The 16,008-nt window shown below is 44.5% G+C and overlaps 1 long non-coding RNA gene across 3 annotated transcripts; it reads right to left on the bottom strand.

Annotated features, from left to right (window-relative positions):
- Positions 1 to 391: 391 nt before the first annotated feature.
- LOC123617736 (uncharacterized) lies at positions 392 to 10,953 on the bottom strand. 3 transcript variants are annotated; one of them, XR_006725939.2, is made up of 4 exons: positions 10,853 to 10,953; positions 9,678 to 9,829; positions 3,095 to 3,203; positions 392 to 880 (listed from the first exon to the last, which is right to left on the bottom strand). It is a non-coding gene; the product is annotated as an uncharacterized LOC123617736 (long non-coding RNA). The 3 variants fall into 3 exon arrangements; XR_006725938.2 differs by having other exon boundaries at positions 392 to 877; XR_012502059.1 differs by lacking the exons at positions 9,678 to 9,829; positions 10,853 to 10,953 and adding an exon at positions 3,865 to 4,332.
- Positions 10,954 to 16,008: the final 5,055 nt, after the last annotated feature.

Raw genomic sequence — 16,008 nt, 5'->3', positions numbered from 1 at the left:
TATTGTATAGATAGGTGATTTGGCTTTCTTAAAATTACCTTACAACAATTGTTAAAACTACGTAAAACAATTAGAGAGCCTATTTGATTCATTAGATAACAAGAGAAAGAATAATTTAGATGCTTTTATCATCGGATGCCTACATTGTTGTCTTAAGCTCTACTTTATGGAGAGATTATTTCTGTGCAAAAACCGAATGCATTGAAAGCGTGAGGTTCCCGAGCACTCACCTGAGAAAGTGCCACCACAGCCAAGACGCACAACGTCTCCATCACCCCTGGAAGACTCCCCCTGCCCCTCTAAAGTCCATCCCTCCCCCCACCCACTACCGCAGGCAACCTCTCATCTTTTCGTCACAATTTTTTTTTAATACAGAAATTTGTTTGTTGCCACTTCTGGCGAGGAGTCAAAGAGGGTCATGAGGGTGTAAAGAATTTGGGGGGTTATTTTGAAAGACTGTCCAGGGGAGAGAGCTCTACACTCCTCCTCATCGTCTTACTGGCAGGAAGGGACAGATCGGGCTGGAGTTAAGCCATCAGATCTCCAAGCGTCTGAGAAAAGAGGCACAGTGGGGAGGCCAGACACACCCTCTCTCCTCTCTCTGGCTCTTCCGACAAAGCAGACTTCACAGCCAGCAGTGTTAGCACAAGTGTGGGTGCCGGGGTGGGGGTGGGGGTGGGGGACGCCGGGCGAAGGCAGGCAGCGCCACCTGTGTGCTTCCAGGGACGTGGCTCCACCTCCCACCTGCCCAGGCTCTTTCACTTCTCCAGCAAAGTGCGAAGGGAGGCTCGAGGGCCTCTAAACACTGCCGGGTCCGCAAATCCACGTTCAGCCGTAGACGAGGTCTTCAGAACACTGGCTGAGTCTGGGTTGTCTGCTGCTGAATCAAGCAAGTGGCACAAAAACAGAATCAAAAATTTATAGGAGACATACTCAACAGCTCTCTAGATCTCTTGCAGAAATTAACCTTTCACCTGGATGGTCTGGTACAAGCTGCTCGTTCAATTGTCTCTTTTAGCTCTTTTCAACCTTTATTTTAATGATTCTGTCACTGTGATCCAACTCTGAGAACTAAGAGGAAAATGCAAAGGAAACAATGTGAATGTCTCTGTTTCATGTTGAAAAATACTGTTTTCCTGGAGGAAATATTATGTTTACTTTTTTAAGACTGCAATATTTCAGCTTAACTTCTGGGTTGCTGTCATTTAAAGAGGGTTTTGAAACCAACCAATACAAGGGGAGGGTATAGCTTAAGTGGTAGAGTGCTGCTTAGCATGTAAGAGGTCCTGTGTTCAATCCCCAGTACCTCCTCCAAATATCAATTAATTACCTTACCCCATAAAGAAAAAAAAGAAACCAACCAACACAAAAATTATAATTTTCGAATGCTCATTTTAGCAATCAGAAGAAAAACAGAAAGATACTTGAGTCCTTTCAGAAAATCCTATTCCAGATTACTAATACGGACAATTGTCATGCTGTTATAAATTGAGTCATAACAAAAGTTATAACCTCCACTTTCTTTTAATAAGAAAAATATTTGGAGGAGGGGCAAGTCAGACTTCAAAATCACTTTTCTGCTTTTTCAGAGACATTTCTACATTTTCTTTCTAATTTCACACAGTTTCTAACTCTGTGGATACATGAATCTTGCAAATGTTCAACTCAACTATTTCAGGGTTTCTGACCTAATCTGTGAATTTTATCAGTTTTCCCCTCCTTACGATTACTCTCTGATACCTCATATATAAGCCTAATTAACTCTATTTTACTACAATTATTGTAAAATATTGAGGGTAAGAAACTTGAAATTTTTAACTATAATGAAATTTGTGGATTTTTTGGCAGCAGTGGAGCCAATAGAAGTCATGTGGGTTTTTTTAAAGCCTCAGTCTAAACCAACTCTAAATGTCATAACTGTTTTTTTATTTAACCTGATTCAGCAAACTAAAAACAATGAGAAAATATATTTGACCTGCAAATAAACTTGACTCTTTTCTAACATAATTTTGGAGCCTGAAAATAATTTCTGAGCCTGAACCAAACCAATAAACTAGTTGATTTGCATCTCAGCTCTACAAATCTGTAATTTTGTTTATTCATTATCTCATTTAAAACTTACTATGAATATACCATCTTCAAAAGGTAACCATACAGATTTTATTTTAAATGATTCCTATTAGTATAGATTGTGCCCATGCAGCAAAATTGTATATCATTTCAATGACTTATACAGACACGTATATGTGTATATACAGATATATGAACAATGTACATGTGTATATGGATACACATACAATGTAATGATGTAGTGTATACCATAATACAATATTGCTATACCTTATAGGTAGCTTAAAAACTATCCTTTATACAAAGATTTTAACCATTATATGTTTAGAATATTATAGATGTATATTTTATACATTTTATAAACTATTATAATATGGCATATTATATAGGTATATGTATATAATTTTACATTATAATATATACTTTAATATATTTAATATATCAATATATTATAAATAATTATTATATGAAATATTATAATATTATACAGTTACAGGTATATAATTTTTTTTTCTTTTTTTCTTCCTTTGGTTGCAGGCTGTGGAATGTGTTCTAAATTTTCAGTTAAATTCTTACTTGTCCACTCGTTCATTGTAGACCAGCTCACTTTCTTTCAAATCCTGAGCTTATAAACCTCTGCTAATTTGCATAGCTATGCATGCAATCTTAAATATGAAGGAGATTAACAGTAGGGAATTGGAATATACTGCAAGAGGGGTCAGCAATTTGCACTGGTCCGTTACCCCTGGGATGAGGGACAGCAGTGTCTTGGGTGTTGTGAGAGGTGGGAGACGGACAGCGGCTGAGCCCGCAGCAGCCAGCGCACTCCAAGTCCAGCAAACAGAGGCCCCAACAATGCCTTTATTCAGGCTTCCACACGCTAAGTGGGGACGAAGCCCCGCTGAAGGTCAAGAGGTGCTGCAGCTATCAAGACAGGCAGGCTCAAATGTCACACTGAAGCCAAAAAGTTGTACCTGCTGCAACCACAGGGATCAGGACAGAATCCCCTGCTGGCTGGGCCTACCTGTCCGCAGAGATCGCGTCTGTCCCAGGAGGGGCCTTGCAGGGTGGAAGCTTCTGTTCCTGGTCCCCAGTCTCCAGTTTCTCCATCACTAGTGATGCCACAGTTTAAGCTGTATTTAAAATGTCAAGGAAGAGAAGGGGTTCATTAGAAAACCAGGAAATTCTCCTAAGGTGGTCACATCCTCTGAGCAATGCACCTGGATAAACAGGATTTCAGCTTCCTGGAGTACATGTGGCATTCATGATGAAAAAAGTCTTATTTTTCATAGAACAATTTATTGAGTGTTTACTATAGAATGTAAACGTTTATGGAATACTTGCTATAAGATGTGAACTCCATGAGCTTTCGAGATGTGTGTGTGTTTGTGTGTGTGTGTGTGTGTGTGTTCGTGTGAGTGTTTGTGTGTGTGTGTTTGTGTGTATGTGTATGTGTGTGAGATTTTTGTCTCTGGTCCATTGTTACCCCCCAAATGCTATGCACTTGGCACTCAGTAAATATTTGTTGAATGAGTGGTTGTTTCCAGAACCATCCACAGGATCTAATACTTTACATATATTATGTCACTTAAATTTCAACAACTCAAATAACAGACACTGCACACCCCAGTTTGCAGATGAGAACCCCAGTAAAAGAGAGTTAAGAAGTGTGTCCTTGATCCCACACACGGAGGGTACAGGCTCAGCGTTCGGACCCTCGAGTTCCCTGAATCATATCTCATTATCTCAGACAGCCAATGCCTCACTCTTGTTTTCTACTAAAACATAACCAACCTTCTTCCAAGTATTTCATGACCAGTCTGGGTTTCCCACTTCTAGGATGTTGACTTCTACTGTTCTGGCACTTGAGAAACGTTTCCTTTCAGATTTGCAGTTCTTGTCCGCTCGCTCCTTTCATTGTCCATGTCTGAGGCTTCCAGCCAGGTTTGCATTGATCCATCTGAAGAGGTTAGCCTAGAAAAGGCCGCTCTCAACAGGGTTTGGGGACGGCCATCTCCCCATGCTGCGGGGAGCCCTCACTTTCGCCCACATTGCGGACTTGTGCTGGTGGAAGACAGGCTGCTTTTTTTCAGGTCATTAAATGAGTTTGGCTCTGAAGATAGAGGCTGTATGGAAACATCCAGAGATGTTTCTTTGGTTTCTGTGTACTGGGAACTGTCGGCTACAGCCATCCATCCTCTGTTACAACTGATGAGCCCACTCCTGTCCTGAAAGGCCAGCACCTCAGTTTCCACGACTGCTCCCTCCTGAGCCAGTGGTGACTCACAGTGGCTTCTGTAACACAGGCACTTGAATTAGGAGCTGGACTGAGACCACACAGACAGCAGAGTGGCTACAAAACAAGGAAATTACTTTCAGCTATGACAGAATGGGACCATGTGAGCTGCAGGTGATCAACTCTGGAACCCATTAATATTTCTCAATTTTAGCCATTTCCCATAGGAAAGGAAAATGGCTAGCTGTTTTATTTTTTCTGGAAGGATTACCTTCCCATTAATACTGTCTTTTTAAAAAAGTTTTATAACTGTCTCATGGGCAGTAAACTTCATTTATGTTCTGGGGATGAGGCTTGGACTTGGAGCAAAATAATCCAGAATCAAATGGAAAGTAAGGATTATAATCTACCCCTAGGCCTTTCCTGAGTAATAGTCAAGACACAGAGAGGGACAAACAGGCCACTGTCACCCACAGAATTCATGCCCTGCTGGAAACAACATGAACCAGGCAATAGCGGCTGCAATAACTATTTGTATTTTGGACATGTTCAATGCATAGAGATCAGAGGAGAGATGCATTACGATTTAGCAGTCCCTAGCCATTACAGTGAAGCATTCTCTCTGAGAGTCAGCGTGAACTCTTCTCCTTTATCCCATTTCCCCCAATTGCTAAAAAAATCTAGGAGGGTAATTTAGAAAGTTAAGCTAGATAAGGCCTAAAGTGAGTTCAAGAGCTTACAAAGTATCTACGCCAGGATACAGGGACAAAGAAGCCTGGGTGTGCTTTCATCAAGATGTAATTTTTATGTATCAGAGAGAATATGACACTTGCCATCTTGAAAAGGCAGTATTAGGTGCTGGGGACCCATGAGCAGTTTTTTGAGGAGAGGGCCCATAACTTCATCAGGCGCCCATCGGTGGTTGTAATTTATTAGGTTACGAAGCATTGTTCCAGCGAAGTATTGAATTTTTCACGCTACGACAACATCTGCCTTCTGGCCGTTTAACCAGGATGTCTGAAGGTTTAGACTCCTCAGGGCGTCCACCTTCTAGGAAGAGAGTCAGACCTGGATCTGGAGTGAACAAACTACATGTGGGAGTAAAATAACCTCAGATGAGGCAACGGAAGTAAACTTCTCAGGGTGTTGTTAAGCACAGAGAAGGAAATGTGTTGGCTAGTAGCCTGATAGTAGTAGCCTGCTGCCCTAAAAAAAAAAAAGCTTATTTCCTCATCTGTTGAGCAGGTCACTCAGAGATACTCCCAAGCCTCATTCTGATTCTCCCCAGACACAGGGCAGAGAAGTCGAGAACAAGAATGACTTCTCTCAGCACCGCCACACTGCCTGCTCCCAGCTATGGCAGCCCCATCATCCGCTAGACTGCCCGGTGCATCTTTCTTTGTCTCCCTTGTCACCGGGTTGAGCTCAATACAACATTACATTTTATTTATTTATGTGATATGTCATTCCTGCTCCCCCAATGGGTTTGAAGACCCAAAACTTTAAGAAGCTGTTTTGCTGGGTATTAAGACACAGCTGGAGCGAGAATTATAGCTGCTTTGAAACTCTAGATGTCCGTGGGCATCTATGGATGATCATGGACCCTTGTCACAGAAAAATGTACACTTACCCCAAGCAGATCATATGCTGTTTAAGTAGGTTCCCAGATCCTCACAGCCCATGTATGGAGTCTGTGGATTTCAGATTAAGAAGCCCTGTCTACAGCAGGAATTCTCAACCTTAACACTGGATGTTTGGGGCTAGAAGATTCTTTGCAGTGGGCAGTCCTGTGTGTTGTGGGATGTTTAGCACATCCTGACCTCTACTTGCTAGATCTGTGACATCTGCTAGACCTCTCTCCATCTGTGACAATCAGAAGTGTCCCCAGACATTGCCCTTCCCCAGATGAGAACCACTGGGGTGGACACACCACAACGGGGCTTTATGAAATCATCTCCCAAGGAGAAGAAGGCCCTCTTATGCCCTCATTGTGGCCAGACTGTCTAGATTCACAAGTGGAATAGGAGCCCACAGCTGTCTGACATTTTCACTTTCATGCACTCACTCAACAGCACCACCACCCAGTGACATGGCGGCCACCAATGTAATCAGCAGCCAATCCAGGTTTAAAGTTGTGTGTTCTGATGCCAAGCCCAGTGCTCTTTTCAGATGCGTGGTAAGGTCACTGGACTGTAACTCAAAGTTCTAGTGGAGCTTCTGGCCTTTAATCAGCTATGCAAGCCCTTAAATTGTTTGCAACTCAGACCTAGGTGACTCAGCTGTGCAGCAGGAAGGATACCTCTGCCTGCTTCATGGGAAAGTTAGAGGAACAGACAAGAGGCTGCTGAGGGACAGCAGTGAAAGCCTGCCCACGCCAGCTTAAATGTAAGGTGTTATTAAATTGAAAAGTATCCATTAGCCTATAAGAGTCACATGGACGTCAGCACTCTGAAACCTTCTTTATGAATAGAATCTTGCAAAATGAGGATGCCCGTGGAATACTAAAGCCTGAAATGGCCCAGGGATTGGCTGTCACACTTGACACTAATTTCCTTTTGCACGGTCCAGTAGAGCTGGTGTATTCAAAACCGGTTGTTCTGTGTTCCAAAAAGAAGTCACTCTAAGAAGAAATAAAATAAGCTAACAATAACGGACTATTCTTTTTTGTCGATTTCCAAAGCCTTCATTGGAGTTGCAGTCCAACAATGATGCTATCTGAGTAGAATAAAAATACCCTGACATGAATCTGTAAAGAATGATAAATGAGTTACATCTTGCTCGTGCCTAAAACCAGAAAGCCCACGTGACTCTGGAACGTGGGCACAAAGGAAGGTGAACTGGTGGTCTTGGGTGTTGGCGTGTATCCCCTCACGGCTTGTTCTGCAGTCTGACAGTGACAGTCACACCACCGTAAGGGTAGTTGGCTCTTCCTCACGAGAAGCCTGGGTGGGAGCTGGAAGCAATCACACCCATTGTTAGCTTCCGGGCTTTAGCGGATGCAGGGCATCAGCAGTGGTCCAGACATCAGATGTCATCTTCTGGTCCCTCATCCGAGGGCTGTAGCCTCTCCAGCATGATAATTAGAATAATTCTTATTCAATTGCTGTTTGGAGCCCATGAGAACAGAAAAATTATGCTCTGCCCCAGAGGTCACTTGCTTGGCTAATTTTTCACTAATGATTTCTCGGTTGCTTTTTTTCAGGACAGAGAGCGAGAAAAAGTTCTCTTCCAGGGTTTTATGAAGAATGGTTAAGAGTCTTTACAAAGGGCAGGGCTCACAGGACTAGGGCTTTTTCAAAGAGGTGATGGCATGCACGGTCCAGTGAAACTGGTCAAGGCAGCACCGTGCCAACGATGTAATTTTCCAAAAGATGAGATTTGGGGGCAAGACGGCAGTCAAGGGAATGATAAATGACTGGGTGCGAGTAGGTGGAGTTGGTCCAGAGATGGCCATGAGGCTTATTAAGTAATAACAAAGGACCCTGGGTGAAACTAGATTTTGAGGTTTATCGAAACACTGATGGAGAGAGACTAAATAGGAATTAACTAGTTGGAGTATCGTGAGGCCGAAGTGGATGGAGCTGTTGATTTCTCTTATAAATTGTTATTTAATTGGGTTCCTGTCCTTCTGTCAGATTAGTGTGACTGTGTCTTTAGAACCACAGGGTCCGAATGAAGCCCTGGGGGGTAAGGATGGCATCAGCGGGTGATGGGTTTCCTCCTAAGGGAATTAATGGTCTTGCTAGACCAAGAAGGGGGCCTATCTTGGGGGAGTAAACATAGGACTAGAAGGAGAAGACAAACCTCTTCATCTCCCTGGGGCTGAGAGTGAGTCTGGTGCTGTGATGGGCGTGCAGGTGCGTGGACCACAGGGTGGTGGAGAAGGGCCTAGGGGAGTGAGGCTGGAAGTCAGGTCAGTGTAAGTTATCCATCCTCCTTCTCTCCTGCTGTTTTTGAAACTTCAATAAAATCTGGCCGAAAGCGTAGAGGATAAAGTTCTGAGAAACTAAAAATATTCTTTTTTGTTGTGTTTACCCTCTCCCCATTCCATCAGTGATATCCACCGCTTCAGGGAAGGGCAGACACACCAAGGACAAAGACGTCAATTGAATGTTTGCATATCATTTTTAAACTGGTAACTGAAATGCTAAAAGCTGAGGATTTCTATGGCCAGAGCTGGGTTCTTGTTTTTTGAGGCAGAGAAGGATTTGTGAGCGCCAAACGCTGGGACAAACAAGAGAGAAGGTGGGATGACATCCTGGCAGTGTTCTCACCCAAAAGGTAAAAAGATGAAGCAGCTGACTTGAGGATAGGTTCCAGAGGGGAACGTGACCACAGCACATGTGGTGGGGATGCCCCAGGAAGGCCCCTTCTCCCTGACGCCTCTGGACAGAGCTCAGGGCAGCAGACAATGCTCCCTGCCCCCGAGTTTGCGGGGGTCACAGCTGCAGAGCCTGAGAAGCAGCTAGTCTTGAGGTAAAGGACCACCCGCCTAACCAGACTGCAGGCAAAGCATGGCTTGTAGAAACGTAGTGGGGTGTTTTCAGCAGAGAGATGCTGAACATTTACCTCCTCTCTGCCCTGAGCCTCTCCTAACTCCAGAGCCGTCAGAGAGCCCAGTAGATTGTATTATTTACTCAAAATATTTGCACCCCTAGAAGCTGCTGCTTCTGCCTGGGCCCCACTGATAAGAGGACGCTGATCAAAGTGCAGCTGATATGTAATGTGAGTGAGAATAAACCTTTATTGCAGCAAGCCACTGAGACTGTGGTGAGGGGCTGGCTTGTCAGAAGCTAGTGTGAGATGTTCATTCAAAAGCTTTCCAAGCCCTTAAGGAGGGCTGGGATGGGCAGGGCACCTTGAAGAGGCTTTGTGGTTTTGAACAGGGTTGAGATGACACTGAGTGACCTGGGTTAGCCTGAAGACCAAAACACAGTGGACCATGGGACCCTCAGCGGTTGAGGAAGCAGGGTAGAATTCAACGAAAAACATCTACAAATGATGTGACGTTAGCAGTGGATGTAATATTGAGCTGAGCTGAATAAAGGAAAAAATGGATGTTCCCTGGCACAAAAGCCTTGGTGATTCTTTCGATTACCCACGGGGAGAGGTGATGACAGGGGAAAGGAAAACTTCCCAAACTACGTACCCAAAATAGAGTGAGAACTACGTAGAACATGGTACCTCATCTGCCCCTTCCCGCTCCCACCAGCTTCACCGGCTAGGAGTTCTAACAGCCACTGAGAGTCTCATGACTGATGCCGTCAGAATGGCCAACAGGCTGCTTCCAGGGAGGAGCAGGGGGAGTTATCTCTATGGGGGTCGGATGGTATTTTCTGCTTAGAACCTATAGCCAATCTTATAGACATACCTTGCAAGGCATCAGTGACCACGACCATGCTCCCATTTTGCAGCCCCCAGCAACTATCCCAGCTCACACTGGCATTTGGTGATGCACACAGGGGTATAGCAAAACCCAGCAGCCACCCAACCTTTAATCCATCCATTTGGCAGCACTTTCTCCTGCAAAAGCAAAAAGACCATCTTTGGTGTGTGTTCGAGTCACTGACACTGAGAGTGAGTCATCCCCGTGAAAGCTCTGGGGCACCCTGAGACGCCACCTGTCTGGAGCAGAAGCGCCACATTTGCAGATGCCTGTGGTTTGCCTAATTACATTTTCACAAACTTTGGGAAACCATCGAGTGCTTCAGCTGCACCGTGCGCGTGGGCTAATGAGGTTTCCCAACTCCGTGTTATAAAATTGTCACAGATTGTTTGTCAGAAAGCCACTGCCTTGTGACTAGAGCAGACTTGAAATTTGGGGTGCCCACATTTTAATAATAATTCTTTGTGGGTACAAAAATACCACATGACTTCCATTACTGGCAACAAGTATTTTCTGAGTCTTTGTTTCCAATGCACCTAGTTTCACAGCTTTTTTGTCCCTCCGAGCATCTTTGAGGGATTGAAAGTGACAGGCGCGGCTACCCTCATCCTTAAATTTGAGAAAGAAATAATGGTTTTCTAATAAAAATAGAGACCTAATCTTGAAATCAATTGATCAATGTTGATTTCCTTTCCTTGTAGATGGATTAACTACTGTATGCTCTTATGTTTACCTTTTTCACAAATTATTGTAATTTATCACCATCATTGCACTCACTTTTTTCTAAAGCACATTTAATGCAAGTACTATCTTCCATAGTTATTACAGGAGTGATGATCTGGTGAGTGGATTATTCTTGCCCTTGGCTGGTAGGTTATTTCTCCTCCCTTCTTTCTCTTTGGGCTTCGCACCCCGCTGTTGCTAATTATGAGTTCTCAACACCACCTGGAGCATCACCGGGGCACCCTCCCTCCCTACCCAGGTCTAATAATACCCCTGCGGCCAGGGAAGCCTCCTGTCACCTGCAGCCACTAGGCTTGAGCCTGGGAGCTCAGTATGAGGGCCTCTTGCCCACTAGCGGGTGGGGTTCGATGGTAAACTCCTACCCCTCTTTGTCCTCAGGCCAAACTGCCTGGGCTTATTGACCTCTCACTACTTACGAAGCCCTCATGTAGAACTTCTCCAATCCTCGGGGGCAGGGTAGCTCACGGTCCACACTCCTTCTCCAGGAATCTCCTGGGCACCCTGGGTTTCTCTGTCCTGCTCTTGGGATGACCCGGTCTGTATGCTGGAAAATAATTCAGTTAAATGATTAACGTATGTTCTCTGCACAGAATTTGGAAAATGCAGAAAAATAAACACACACACACACAGAACAAGTGTAATGTTATAACCCAGAGATCACCCGGGTTTTTAATCTCTGTGTATATGTCTATTTTATGAAAAGGGACTATATCATAATACTGTTTTATTAACTGGTTTCTCGAGTTAACACTGTCTTCTTGTCATGTGGCATGGAATGCTAGGCTAGATGACTGCTAAGTCCTGTGTCTCGTGACCGGATCATTACACACTTAACACACGTCAGACTCCCAGATTTCCCCGCCATGGCTCTGGGGCTCAGCTTTCAGGAATGACCACTGAAGTCTCCTGACACCCAGAATGGTCCCTAACTGAGCCTGCCTCCTGCTGAACCAGCAACTCTGCTGATTTCCCTCTCTGTGTCGGTCCACCCTGCAGTAGGCACAAAATAGCTCAAACATCCAAGCCCCAAACAGGCTGGCTGACTTCAGCACTCTATCAAGGGAGGTCTGCTGGGGGAGAGGCTGAAATTCTTGGCAAGATAAAATTTATGAATTAGCTGTGAATTTCCAATATCCTTGCAGCCGTATCACTTCATTAGTATGCATTCAAAAATTATAATTATGGAGTAAATGTTTTTAAAAGAGGAGAGAAAGAGAGTTTTTGCCACAATCCTTGTTACGGCTCTTTTGTAGGGAAATCTAAAATTGGACCAGAAAGAAACAGGACGATGAGCTTTCAACATTCTCCTTGTGACGAGATTACTACATATTATTATTTCTATTCATAGTTTCATTGCTTCTGATAGAGCTGTTATTACTGGAAACAAAAACACAACAATAACCCTTTGAAATCTTTTCCAGCAAATTCTCTAAATAGGTAGGCATCTTCCTACCGCCTCTCAATTCTTTTTCTAGGAGGTCAGCTAATTTTACCTTTTAAAACCATTGAGATTTAAATCTGCTGTTTCTTTAATATTGAGTGGCTTGCCAAGGATTGTCAAATGTCTTTTTGAGCACGTAAGTAAGAATGTCCTTTATCTCCCGTGGAGGAAGCAACTCTTCTCTGTTGTCGGTCCTCCCCTCCTCTGGTGTCCTTCTGTCCCGGGGCCATGTTTGTTCCTGCCTCACCTGACTCCCCTCAGACGTGCGCAGGGGCTGACAGTTCCCTGTGTAATCAGTCTGCAGCCTCTGTGCCCTTCCTCAGCGGGACAGCCCCAGGCCTGGAAGAGACATCACTCCTGGCAGAGCTGCAGCGGAGTCTGATGCTCGTTAGCCCTCTCAGAGCTGTCGGCTCCAACAGCTGCCCTTTCACAGACAGGCAACAGGTGCCTGCACCTCACAGCCCGCAGCAGTCAGAACTCCTTTCTCCAGGTCACTGTTGTCACACAAGTGCTGGGCCTGGCATGTCACTGGTGTTGACCACATAGGCACAGTTGTCCTTTCTAAGGCCCTAAGCATCTATGTCTTGTTCTGGTCCAGCCCTGCAGGCCAGGCGATGGGCTGGCAGCAACTCCATGGCTCCGCTCCCACCTCCCTGCACGTGAATCAGAGCAGAAAGGAACAGCAGATGAACCCTGTTTTAAGCAGCCTCTTGAAGCTGGATTTGATGTTGCAATGTCCTTATGAGAGATCAGCTTCTCTTTTCCCTTTGTACACCGCTGAAAAGTTCTGGAACAGTCGCCCTGAGAAAGCTCTTCCCCCTCCTGGCCCCGCCCAGTCCCCGGGCCGATCACTGGTGTTCTTCTGAGTCCGCCTCCCACCGCGCTCCCCGGCTCTGTCCCTTTGACGGCCGGCTGAATGTACATTCCTATTTCAGCAGCACTCCCTCTAAAGACTTTTTCTAAAATGTGAAATGCTGAACTCTAGCCAGCACGATGCCGTTTCATCTTGCTTCAGCCAGACCCCAAATGCTAAAGCTCCAATGAAGACATTGAAATGGTGTTTTAAAAATGAGAGCAAGAAATCCAAGTTTTCAAACACTTTGCAGGAGTGAAAGTGAGATTTTCGCAGAGTCAGTTTTGACTTGTACTCGGAACAGATTGAAAGACAATGCAAATTGGATTCCACAACAGAAAATGGTATGAAAAGTCCCAGACATACTTTTATTCAGAGTTTCTAAAATCGCATGCAGAGGGCTTCTAGCAGGATTTTCCCACTGCTTATAAAATATGTACACTCACGCCAGAAGAAAGAAAGGAGAGCGGGACCACCTCTCCTGTCTGACGGGACGGTCTGTCTCTTCACTCTCTTCTTGATATCTGCACCTGCAAACACCAGCAGCACAACGTCTGCTGCTTGTTCTACCATGAAGATTTCAGTTGTAAACAGGTAATCCATCTCCCATGTGGGCAAAGGAGGGTACTCTCTGAAATCTGTGCAAGACTTGTTTCTCTGTCTGCTTTGAAAGAAACTACATGTTCAGATAAATCCCGGGTCTCATCCGCAGCACGTGAGGAAAGGCACACACGTGGAAACAACACATTTTACCCAAACATGATGCAACTAAGTGATGCTCAGAAGACTGCTCCAGCGGGAAGGAGGGGGAGCGCTCTTTCTGGGGAGGTGGGTTGCTGAAGCCTCTCCTTTCCTAGTCCATGGCTTGGGAGAAAAAGTGAGCAAAGCCCGGACTGCAGGAGGAAGCCTCTTTCCTGGAGCTCGCTGGTTTGTCCACCTTGCCACGCAGAATAATGTTTGTTACTTGGTTTGACGCCAAGGCTGGGATGCGTGGCTTCTGTAGACATCTTTGGCGGGGGGCTCCCCAGTGCTCTTTACCCCCTGTTGCTGCCTTCAAGGTTGTCATCTCCACCAGCCAACCAGGCTGGCCCATAAATCCTTTCTGATCCAAAATCCTTATTATTTCATATTTTGTTTGGATGCTGGCTGCCTTCCCACTCCCATGGAAGAGGTGCTAAGGAACTACATATCCTTGCCTCCAGGAAGCAGGGCAGGAACTTGCACTTCGCACAAAGGGTTTGAATCTGAAACAAACAAAAACAAAAACGCAAACACATTTTCTAAAACTATGTGGTGGTGATGATCTCCATGACTGTAGCATGTTTTAACTTCTTTTTCTATTAATAATAATAATAATAATAATAATAATAATAATAATAATAATAATAAAAAATAAAAAACATGTTGGAGAATGGTGTCCTTTTCAGAATTGGTTTAAATTTTTTCAAATTCAAAATGATTAATATTTAAGTAATGAGAACTGCTGGTACGTACTTTGTCAGGTGAAAGACGTGACGGTAAGTAAATGTGGCTTTCTCTAGGCCCTTTGGTAAAGCACATCCTTTCTAGCGTGGGAAATCAGAGTCGTTCACATCCCGTGGTGCCACCGCTGACCGCAGTTTACTCTCGGGCCCAGTGCACATCACAGGGTCGGGGTACCCACTGAGCAAGTGGGGCTCCCACTCAGAGCTTGCAAACGAACACTGGAGAACGGCAGCCCCGTCGGGTGGCTGGAGGCAGAGGCTCAAGTGCGAACAAAGCACAATTGGCAACAAGCGTTAAAAGAGTTTCATTAGAACGTCAATTATCCCTCAAAAGAAAACGTTTAACAGAGTGCGCTGGTAAGGTTATGTAAAGAGTAACTGATGTTTGACTGAAGAGAATAAACACTGGGAAGCCAGTTAAAAAAAAAAATTCAACTTCTTAAGTTCACAGAAATCAAACTGAAATCATCCAATTGTATATTTGAAGGTGTAATCATACCAATACAGTCTGTTACGATTTCTTAAAATTCAGGGATTATTCCTTTGTGTGGTGTCAAAACAACCAAAATAATAAACACCACTATAGCGCTGTGTCCCATGCTTTCCATGTGTTTGTATTATTTTGTTTTGTTCTCACACACGGGACAGACTGTACACCCAGAATAAAAGTGACTGACATTTTGTAAGGATTTAGTTTTTTTTTTAAAAAAAGAGTTTCAAAATGTTACAGCAATGGCTGGGATAGACAGACTCTCATTTCCAGCATCTTTGTATCACTTACCTCCCTTCCACGTTTCCTGATTTGGTCTAAATTTGGGATGGCATAAAGACAAAAGAGGGAAACAAGGGAGGATGTCTGGTAACCGGGCTGTACTTTGACAAGTTAATTCTCCACAGACAGCTGGGCTGCCAGTCTAGCCAGGTACCTGGCTTCCTTTCACGATACAGTCCCCGGGAAGATCCTTTTTAAAGACAAAATAGTGTCATCTTACATCAGAAGAAGGAAATACCTGTCTCTCAAAGCTGCTTTCTCCATGGACAAAATGGCTTCCACCAGCGTTTGAAATACCAGACAGGATGAAGACCTTAATAACTTTTTCTCTAAAAAAGAGAGTGTGATTGTGAACGGCTTCACAATGCTTAATTTTCAGCAGTATAAATGGAATTTAAACTGCGGCAATAAATCAGTGACAGCTTTGATTCATTATAGATAAGCAAGAGGAAGTTCTTCTAATGATTGGTGCGAACAGAGTCATTGCTCCAATTTCCTTCAAACTCCACCATCAGTCAAAAGAAGGGACTGGCCACCTGCGGGGTGGGGACAGTGCTAGGCAGTGGTCACAGCCACCTTCTGTCCTGTGCTTCCTGTGCTTCTGGGAGCTAGGCATTCACGTATCTATTTCACCGCGGCCACGCAGGGTGGATGTTCTAATCCTGCAGAGTGCAGGCAGTGCAACTTCATCACTGAGTCCAAATTTGTTCTGCTCACCGCATAACAGGCCAATAAATCAGGAGACGAGGTGTTGGGGCAGGAACAACGACTTTATTCGGAAAGCCAGCAGACCAAGAAGATGGCAGAATAACGTCCTGGAGAACCACCTTCCCCAAGTCAGACCTCAGGCTCCTTTTATACTAAAAAGGGGGAGGGGATGTGGTTGGTTGTTGCCAACTTCTTGGTGTTGGAATCCTTCGTTCTTGTAGCTGTCCACCTAGGTCAGGTCATTGTGTCCCTGTAAACCTCCAACAAGATAAATGTTCTTCTCTGTTCTGCAACTTTTTATCTCTATGTCAGTG

Source organism: Camelus bactrianus, chromosome 24, assembly GCF_048773025.1.
Source record: "Camelus bactrianus isolate YW-2024 breed Bactrian camel chromosome 24, ASM4877302v1, whole genome shotgun sequence".
NCBI lineage: Eukaryota > Metazoa > Chordata > Mammalia > Artiodactyla > Camelidae > Camelus > Camelus bactrianus.
Note: the sequence above shows the minus strand (reverse complement) of the source record. Positions and strands in the feature narration are given on the sequence as shown.